Here is a 10295-nt window from a genome sequence, read left to right on the forward strand (position 1 = left end):
CAAAGGAAGTTGGGACGAGCATTTACCACTGGTAGAATTTTCTTACAACAACAGTTATCAAAGGAAGTTGGGACGAGCATTTACCACTGGTAGAATTTTCTTACAACAACAGTTACCACGCCAGTATTGGGATGCCACCCTATGAAGCCCTTTATGGACTCAAATGCAGATCTCCAGTATATTGGGACGAAGTGGGAGAACGCAAAATACTTGGACCTGAATTAGTACAGCAAACGTAGGAATTTGTTGAAGTTATCCAGAAGAGATTGATAGCAGCACAAGATCGTCAAAGAAAGTATGCAGATCAATCAAGGAAAGATATGGAATTCGAAGAAGGAAGCTTGGTATTACTGAAATTATCACCGTGGAAGGGATTGACGAGGTTTGGAAAGAAAGGAAAGATGAGCCCAAGATATGTTGGACCTTTTGGGATTCTAAAGCGCGTTGGCAAAGTAGCTTAAGAGTTGGCGTTACCTCCGCACATGGAGCACATTCACAATGTTTTTCACGTATCGATGCTTAAGAAGTATAATCTAGACTCCAGGCATGTAATAGAATATGAGCCAATAGAGCTTCATGCAGATTTGTCATATGTAGAGAGTCCAATAGAGATTCTAGAGGAAAGAGAGAAAGTATTAAGAAATAAAGTGGTAAAGTTAGTAAGAGTATTGTGGAGAAACCCAAAGGTTGAAGAGTCAACCTGGGAGTCAGAAAGCGATATGAAAGAAAAGTACCCTCATTTATTTTCTTAGGAGATTCTGAGGACAGAATCCTTTTAAGGAGGGAAGGATGTAATATCCGGGATATATCGTGTAATTATTTTTGTTAATAAATAATTATTATATGTGTTCAGTAATCATTCTTTGAATTATTTGTTAAGTGTTAAATGTGTTTGGATGTTTAAAAATAATATTAATTGAGTATTTTAATTTTTATATGTCCAAAATAAAATATAGATAATTGTCATATCTTCCTATTTATTTTTATGATGATTTATGATTTTATAGGAAATATATGGATTTTATAAAATCTTTTTACGAGCATTTAAAAACTATTTTATACAAACGGGAACCAACCGACGTCATCCGTTTTTATGTTTTTATAACCCGAAACTCTTCCGAGAACTCCTTCCTAACCTAATTGTAATATTCCGAGCATTTTCCATGTTTTGACTTTTTCGATCCGGTGTACGGTTTGTCCTGCGCGGGTCCCAGCGCAACATTTTCGATACATTATTCATTTCGGTAAATCGAGAAAACTCGTATTTTCGATAAACCGGATCTTTTTATTAAACTATCACAATTATCACCTCGTAATACGTGTAACCAGGCGCTGAGACCAAGACCGCAGTACAAATTGTACTGATTTGGATATTTATCCCGAAAACCGGTACCATTTGGATCAATTTTTATAAATAAACGTACCATTTTATACCCGGAATGATCTAACGGGATACTAATTTTTCATAATTATAAATAGCCTTTTACCGTATTTTATTCCGTATCAAAATCATTTGCAGTCAGATAAATATATAATTTTCCAGAGAAAAACCCTAAAATTCATAAAACCTTCTGAGAATCAAACTACAATTTCAAGGTGTTATTGAAATCAGTTGGGAAAGTTGGAGTAGCCAAATCGAAGGTGTCGAGGAGTACTATCAGATTCTGTGTTTCATATCACTGCAGAAATCAAGGTTTATTTTCTGAAAATTTATTTATTTTTGAATTATTTTTATTAAAAATATGAATTTTTGTTCGGATGATTGTTTGAATGATTTGATGATTGCATGTTGTATAGCTTTTTTTCCTGATGATTTTCATATGTCATACGTCTGATTTGGAGTTCAATAACATGTTCAAAATTGAGTTTAATTTTCGAATTTTGAAATTAGGGTTTATAACCCGTATGAATGTTTTCAATTGAAATTTGGGGCTTCTGATTTAGGGGTTATTAGCTGTTGATTTATAGTGGGTTGTGTTCCTTATGAAATTTTCAATCGATTGGTATATAGCTCGTTAACAGAGGATTCCTGAAACGAAGGGAGTTGTATTTTGAAGTTTTCGTCGGTTCGCCGGAAACCGACGATGTTCTTGGCCATTTTCTGGCCAGCACAGGGATGATTGATGTGATTTGATTGCATGGTTGTGTTCCTTGTGAAGTGTAGATGTGATCTGAAGGTGATGGTGGTGTGAGGATGCCGGAGACGAGTTCTCCGGCGAACCCCGACTGTTTTCCGGCGTGGGCTGGAAAAATTACAGTTTAGTACCTCAATTATTGGGGACGATGAAGTTTAGTCCCTGAAGTTTCCAGAGTTTGCAAACTTTGGATTCCTGTTTTAAAAATATTCAAAAATCATATTTCCCATTTATTTTTATTATAAAAATTCCTTTTTAATTTCTGAAAATTCCAAAAATTATTATTTTAGTTCCAAAAATTATTTTTAATTCAAAAATAAATCTGAATTAATTAGTTAATTAATTTCAGTTAATTTTTAATTGATTAATTGGTCAATTAATTCGAAAATTAATTGATTAATTGATTTAATCAATTATTAATTGATTTTAATTAATTATTTAATTAGATTTAATTATTTAAAAATGATTTAAAAATTCCGAAAAATAGTTTCAAGCTTTAAAATATTATTTTAAATTGTTTTCAAGGCTCGATAATTATTATAAACTTGTTTTGAAGCCAGATTGGGCCAACCGAACCCTGTTTATTACTCTGAAATTGATCCAACGACCCGTTTTAATTCTGAAAAATGTTTTAAAAATAATTTTAAATACCCGAAACCCTGGTTATGACCCGCGACTCCATTATAAATGATATATCATTGATTATTTGATATGTTATGTGTTATATGTGACTTGTTGGTTAACCGTCGGTCTATATATTCGGTGTTTACTTGTTTATAATATAACTTTCAATCTTTTAATCGAATTTGGGTAAAACGAAGGGTAGATAGAAGTATATGTCGAATAGAATCGTATGAGTTGAATATTGATAGATGCTTATGATATGTGAGCAGAAGAGGCAAGGCGTAGGAAAGGGAAACAGATAGTCGATGAGTAGACAGTTGTGATTGAAAGCGAGTGCATAATAATAAGCTAGTACCAGGCAAGTGTTCTGAACTTTCTCGAGATATATTATAGTTGATTGATAGACCTGTTTTATATTGCAAGTGATTTGATGCACTGAACCCAAAACCCTGATTCCAATTATTGATCTTGAGCCGTAAACCTGATTCTTTCTAGACCATTGATTGTTGTACACCCAAATACGAACCTCAAATATACGATACTCCTCCACAAATATATACAAACTAAATATCAAACACTGAACCAGATTGCTTACACACTCAAACCATTTTATCTTATGCTTTGAAAGACCAAATCCTTGAAACCTTGAAACATTGATTCCTTTGTTATCCACTTCTTTCATTACCCAACAACCAAGCTTTGAAAATGCCATATTGATCCTTATGAAGATTGAAACCATTTTATTATCGAACACCCAATGTTGTTTATGATTCTGTTTATTGCTTTACATTATTTATTCTGTTATTATGTTAGAATTGGATTGATTTTTTATAAAATTGTGGACCAGATTCGTGGTCAGACAATATAATGGTCAAGTTAGGCCAATGTGTGCCTTGGATCTAGTAGTTAGAGCAGTACTATGTGCTTTGCTCGGGGTTAGTGCGTGACTGATCAACAGCCTAAGCTTGGTTTTTAAAATGAAAATATAATATCCAGTTCTAAAACATAATCCATTGTTCACTTGATATCATAACCATTTTCACCTGATGATCATTATTCTCAGTTTTGTCATTGTGACTTGCTGAGCTAGTTAGCTCATTTGTGCGATATTGTTTATGTTCTTTTCCAGTTAAGAAGGAACCAGTTGGTACCGAGGATCCCCAGTCCAGCGTGAGAGCTAGGGGTTCAGGTTGATCGAGTTAAGCTAGTAGGCTTCTTTTGGGATAGTTTGAGTTTGTAAAAGTTTGTAATAATGTTTAATACTCAGTTCTGAGTTTGAATAGTTGGGATTTGAACCATTTGTAATATAAGTGTGTATTTGGCTTGTGTGCTTACTTTAACCTGTTGCGGTCCGTGGTAGTTGGTAAGTAGGGTCACTGCATATTATTATTTTATTATTATTATAAGCAGGTTATAAATAAGGTGTGTGTGTGTGGACCCCAACCTTCTGACCCGGGTTTGGAGGGTGCCACAAGTATCGTATCTCAGTGGTTTGTATTCGGGTAATCAACAATCAATGGTTTAGAAAGAATAAGGTTTACGGCTCAAAGGTCAATAACTGGAATCAGGGTTTAGGGTTTAGTGCTTCAAAGCACTTGCAATATAAAATAGAACTGTCAATTATCTACAATATATCTCGAGAAGGTTCAGAACACTTGCCTGATATTAGCTTGCTATACTTCACCAATTTCCAATCACAATCACCTACTTCTCGACTAATTGCTTCCCTTTCCTACGCCTTGCCTTTTCTGCTCACAAATCATAAGTATCTATCAATACTCAACTCATATGATTCTATTTGGTATACACTTCTATCTACCCTTCGTTTTACCCTAATCCGATTAACGGATTAAAAGTTATGCTAAAAACAAGTAAACACTGATCACATATTCCGACAGTCAAACAAACAAGTCACGTATAACACATAGTACGCCAAACATTCAATGAAATTTCATTTATAAGGAAGTCTCGGGTCTTAAACAGTCCTTTGGGTATTTAATATGATTTTTAAAATATTTTTCGGAGTCAAAACGGGTTGTTGGATCAATTTTAAAGCAATAAACAGGGTTTGGTTGGCCAAATCTAGCTTCAAAATAATTTTATAATAATTATTGAGCCTTGAAAACAATTTAAAATAATATTTTAAAGCTCGAAACTATTTTTCAGAATTTTTTTAAATCAATAATAAATAATTAAATCTAATTAAATAATTAATTATAATTAATTAATAATTAATTAAATCAATTAATCAATTAATTTTTGAATTAATTGATCAATTAATTTTTGAATTAATTGATCAATTAATCAATTAATTATTAACTAAAATTAATTAACTAATTAATACAGATTTATTTTTGAATTAAAAATAAATTTTGGAATTAAAATAATAATTTCTAGAATTTTTAATATTTAAAAACGGATTTTTATAATTAAAATAAAGAGGAAATATGATATTTAAACTTTTTTAAAATAGGGATCCAATTTCTGCAAACTCTGAAAACCAAAGGGACCTAACTTCATCTTCTTCAAAAATACAGGGGCTAAAGTGTAATTTTTACACGCCTCGCCGGAAAATTCCCCTACCTCGCCGGAGAACTCGATTCTAGCATCCTCACACCACCATCACCTCCAGATCACAACTACACCTCACAAGGAACACAACCATGTATTCAAATCGTTCTAATAACCCCTGAGTTGGCCGAAATTTGGCCGGGAAGTTCGCCGGTTTCCGGCGAACTTGTTTGCTTCGATTTGAGCAAACCACGAATCATCAGTTGTTGTAATATATATGAATCGATTGCAAATTCAACAAAGAACATGAAGCAATCAACAAAAACGTCTAATAACCCCTAGAACAAAAGCCCCAAATTTCAATTAAGAACATTCATACGGGTTATAAACCCTAATTTTGAAATTCGAGAATTAAACCCAATTTTGAACATGTTATTGAACTCCAAATCAGTCATATGACATATCAAAATCATGAGGAAGAAAAGCTCTACAACATGCAATCATCAAATCATCCAAACAATCATCAGAACAAAAATTCATAATTTTAATCAAAATAATTCGAAAATAAAGAAAAATATAGAAATTAAACCTTGATTTCGGCAGTAAAACGAGTTATTAAATCTGAAAGTACACTCCAAATCCTTCGTTTTGGTTACTCCAACTATCCCAACCGATTTCAATAACACCTTGAAACTGTAGTTTGATTCTCAGAAAGTTTTATGAAATTAGGGTTATTCTCTGGAAAATTATATAATTACTGTTTGCAAATAATTTTCGGTACGAAATAAAATACGGTAAATGCTATTTATATTTACGAAAAATTAGTATCCCGTTGGATCATTCAGGATATAAAATAGTACGTTTATTTATAAAAACAGATCCAAACGGTACTGGTTTTCGGGATAATTATCCAAATCTGTACAATTTGTACTGCGGTCTTGGTCTCAACACCTGGTTACACGTATTACGAGGTGATAATTATAATTGTTTAATAAAAAGATCCCGTTTATCGAAAATACAAGTTTTATTGATTTACCGAAATGAATTTTGTATCGAAAATATTACACCGGGACCCGCACAGGACAAACCGTACGCCGGATCGAAAAAGTCGAAACATGGAAAATGCTCGGAATATTGCAATTAGGTTAGGAAGGAGTTTTCGGAAGAGTTTCGGGTTACAAAAACGTAAAAATGGGTGAAGTCGTCTTGTTCCCGATTATATAAATTAGTTTATAAATACTCGGAAAAAGAAATTATAAAATCCGTAAATTTCCTATAAAATCATAAATTATCATAAAAATAAATAGGAAGATATGATAATTATCTATATTTTATTTGGACGTATAAAAATTAAAATACTCAATTTATATTATATTTAACCATCCAAACACATATACCACTTAAAAATTATTCACAGAATAAATACTGAATATGCATAACATTTATTTATTAGAAAAAATAATTACACGATATATCCCAGATATTATATCCTTCCCCCCTTAAAAGAATTATGTCCTCAGAATCACCTAAGAAAACAAATGAGGGTACTTTTCTCTCATATCACTTTCTAACTCCCAGGTCGATTCTTCAACCTTTGGGTTTCTCCACAGTACTCTTACTAACTTTACCACTTTATTTCTTAACACTTTCTCTCTTTCTTCTAGAATCTCTATCGGACTTTCTACATACGACAAATTTGCTTGAAGTTCTATTGGCTCGTATTCGATTACATGCCTGGAGTCTGGATTATACTTCTTAAGTATCGATACGTGAAAAATATTGTGAATGTGCTCCATGTGCGGGGGTAACATCAACTCGTAAGCTACTTTGCCAACACGCTTTAGAATCTCAAAAGGTCTGACATATCTAGGGCTCAGTTTTCCTTTCTTCCCGAATCTTCTCAATCCTTTCCACGGTGATACTTTCAGTAATACCAGATTTCCTTCTTCGAATTCCATATCTTTCCTTGATTGATCTGCATACTTCCTTTGACGGTCTTGTGCTGCTATCAATCTCTTCTGGATAACTTCAACAACTTCCTTCATCTGTTGCACTAATTCAGGTCCAAGTATTTTGCGTTCTCCTACTTCATCCCAATATACGGGAGATCGACATTTGCGTCCATAAAGAGCTTCATAGGGTGGAATCCCAATGCTGGCATGATAACTGTTGTTGTAAGCAAATTCTACCAAGGGTAAATGCTCATCCCAACTTCCTTTGAAATCAAAAGCACAAACACGTAACATGTCTTCGATTGTCTAGATTGTTCGTTCACTTTGGCCGTCCGTCTGTGGATGGTAAGTCGTACTCATATTCAGTTTCGTTCCCAAACATTCGTGAAAACTCTTCCAAAATTTCGAATTAAACCTCGGATCTCGACCGGATACGATAAACACTGGAACTCCATGACGAACAATGATTTCTTTCAGGTACATATGGACTAACTTGTCTAGTGAAACTCTTTCATTTATAGGTAGAAAATGAGCTGACTTGGTAAGTCTGTCCACTATAACCCAAATAGCGTCATGATTGGCTTTCGTCCTTGGTAATCTGACTATAAAATCCGTGGAAATATGTTCCCACTTCCATTCTGTAATCTCTAATGGCTGTAACAATCCACTTGGTCTTTGATGCTCCGCTTTAACTCTTTGACATGTACAACATCTGCTAACCCATTCTGCAATCTCCTTCTTCATATCTGGCCACCAATAATTTTCCTTTAAATCTCTGTACATCTTGGTACTCTCGGGATGGATTGAATACCTTGAATTATGAGCTTCCTGTAAAATTTCATTCTTCAACTCCGTTACTGGTGGAATCCAAATTCTAGAAGAAAATCTAAGAATACCTTGATCGTCCTTTTGCGTACACAATTCCTCACCTACCAAATGATTAATGTCCTGATCCATTACCTCCTCTTGACACTTCCTTATCTTTTCTAACAACTCTGGCTGGAAAGTCATACTATACACTTTCGCTTCATCAGGCTTACAAACTCTGATTTCCAATTCTAGTTTCTGAAATTCCTTGTATATCTCTTTGGGTACTAATAACACATTCAACTTTTCTTTCCGACTTAACGCGTCCGCCACAATATTTGCTTTACCGGGATGATAGTTAATCTTGCAATCATAATCCTTAATCAACTCTAACCATCTTCTCTGTCTCATATTAAGCTCCTTCTGTGTGAATATGTACTTCAAGCTTTTGTGATTCGTATAAATCTCACATTTTTCTCCATAAAGATAATGTCTCCAAATCTTCAAAGCGAATACTATGGTTGCTAGCTCCAAATCATGAGTAGGATATTTTTGTTCGTGTGGTTTCAATTACCTTGACGCATATGCAGTAACCTTATCATGTTGCATCAGAACGCATCCGAGTCCTTTATGAGAAGCATCTCTATAGATTACGAAATTACTTTGATCGTCTGGAAGTGACAAAACAGGTGTTGTAATTAATCTTTGCTTTAATTCCTGAAAACTTTATTCACATTTGTCATTCTATATAAACTTTTTATTCTTCCGTGTAAGCTTTGTCAATGGTGTTGCAATCCTTGAGAAGTTTTGAATAAATCGGCGATAATATCCTGCTAATCCCAAGAAACTTCTTACCTCTGTCGGTGTTCTCGGTCTTTCCTAATTTATAATAGCTTCAATCTTTGCTGGGTCCACTTTAATCCCTTCATTACTGACCATGTGTCCTAAGAACTGAACTTCCTGTAGCCAAAACTCACACTTTGAGAATTTAGCATATAACTTTTTCTTCATCAAAATATCCAAAGCTGCCCTCTAATGTTCTGCATGATCCTCTTCTGTCTTTGAATAAATCAAAATATCATTTATAAACACAATAACAAACTTGTCCAAGTATTCCTTGAAGGTTCTATTCATCAGGTCCATGAATGCTGCCGGGGCATTGGTTAATCCAAAAGACATCACTAAAGATTCATAATGCCCATACCTTGTTCTGAAAGCTGTCTTTGGTATATCCTCTGGCTTAATCTTTAGTTGGTGATATCCCGATCACCAATTAAAAGGAGCCAAGTACTATTTGGAGAAGTACTTGGCTCCTTTTAATTGGTCGAACAAATCATCAATTCTAGGTAACGGATACTTGTTCTTGATTGTAAGCTTGTTGAGCTCTCAATTGTCGATGCACAGTCTCATGCTTCCATCCTTCTTCTTGACAAATAGTACCGGTACACCACGGGGATACACTGGGTCTGATTACTCCTTTCTCTAACAACTCTTGCAATTGCTTTGCTAGTTCCTTCATCTCAACGGGCGCCATTCTGTACGGGGCCTTGGATACTGGTTCTGTTCCAGGTGCTAAGTCGATCGCAAACTCAAATTCTCTGTCTGGAGGAAGTCCTGGTAACTCATCGGGAAACACGTCTAGAAATTCATTGACTACTGGAATATCTTCAAGTTTTGCTGGCTCCTAACTTCTATCAATCACATAAGCGACGAAATGCTCGCATCCTTGCCATAGTAACTTTTTAGCTTGAATCATAATTAAGAACTTATTTGCTTGTTTCTGGCCCTTAAACGTTACTATCCTCTCGTCTGGCATCTTCACCATTACCTTCTTATTTCGACAATCTATTTGGGTATCGCGCTTAGATAACCAATCCATTCCTAAAATAACGTCAAACTCTCCTAGCTTAAATGGTATCAAATCCACACAAAACTTATTACAAGAAATCTCAATTTAACAATTCCCACAAACTTGATTAACAGATACACACTCTTGATTTGCTAATTCCACAGTCATTATTTCATTTAAATACTCAACTGGATAACTTAACTTACTAACAAAATCTTGAGAAATAAATGATCGAGTTGCTCTCGAATCTATTAACACTTTGGCACATAAAGAATTTACATTAAGCGTACCATCCATGACATCAGTATCCTGGATAGCGTCATTCATAGACATATAAAAAACTCTAGCCCTTGGAGTCTCATTCACTGCTGGAGTAGATCCCATAATTCTCAATGCATTACTAACTGGGTCTGGTGT

This window comes from Apium graveolens, chromosome 11 (genome assembly GCF_009905375.1).
Source record: "Apium graveolens cultivar Ventura chromosome 11, ASM990537v1, whole genome shotgun sequence".
NCBI lineage: Eukaryota > Viridiplantae > Streptophyta > Magnoliopsida > Apiales > Apiaceae > Apium > Apium graveolens.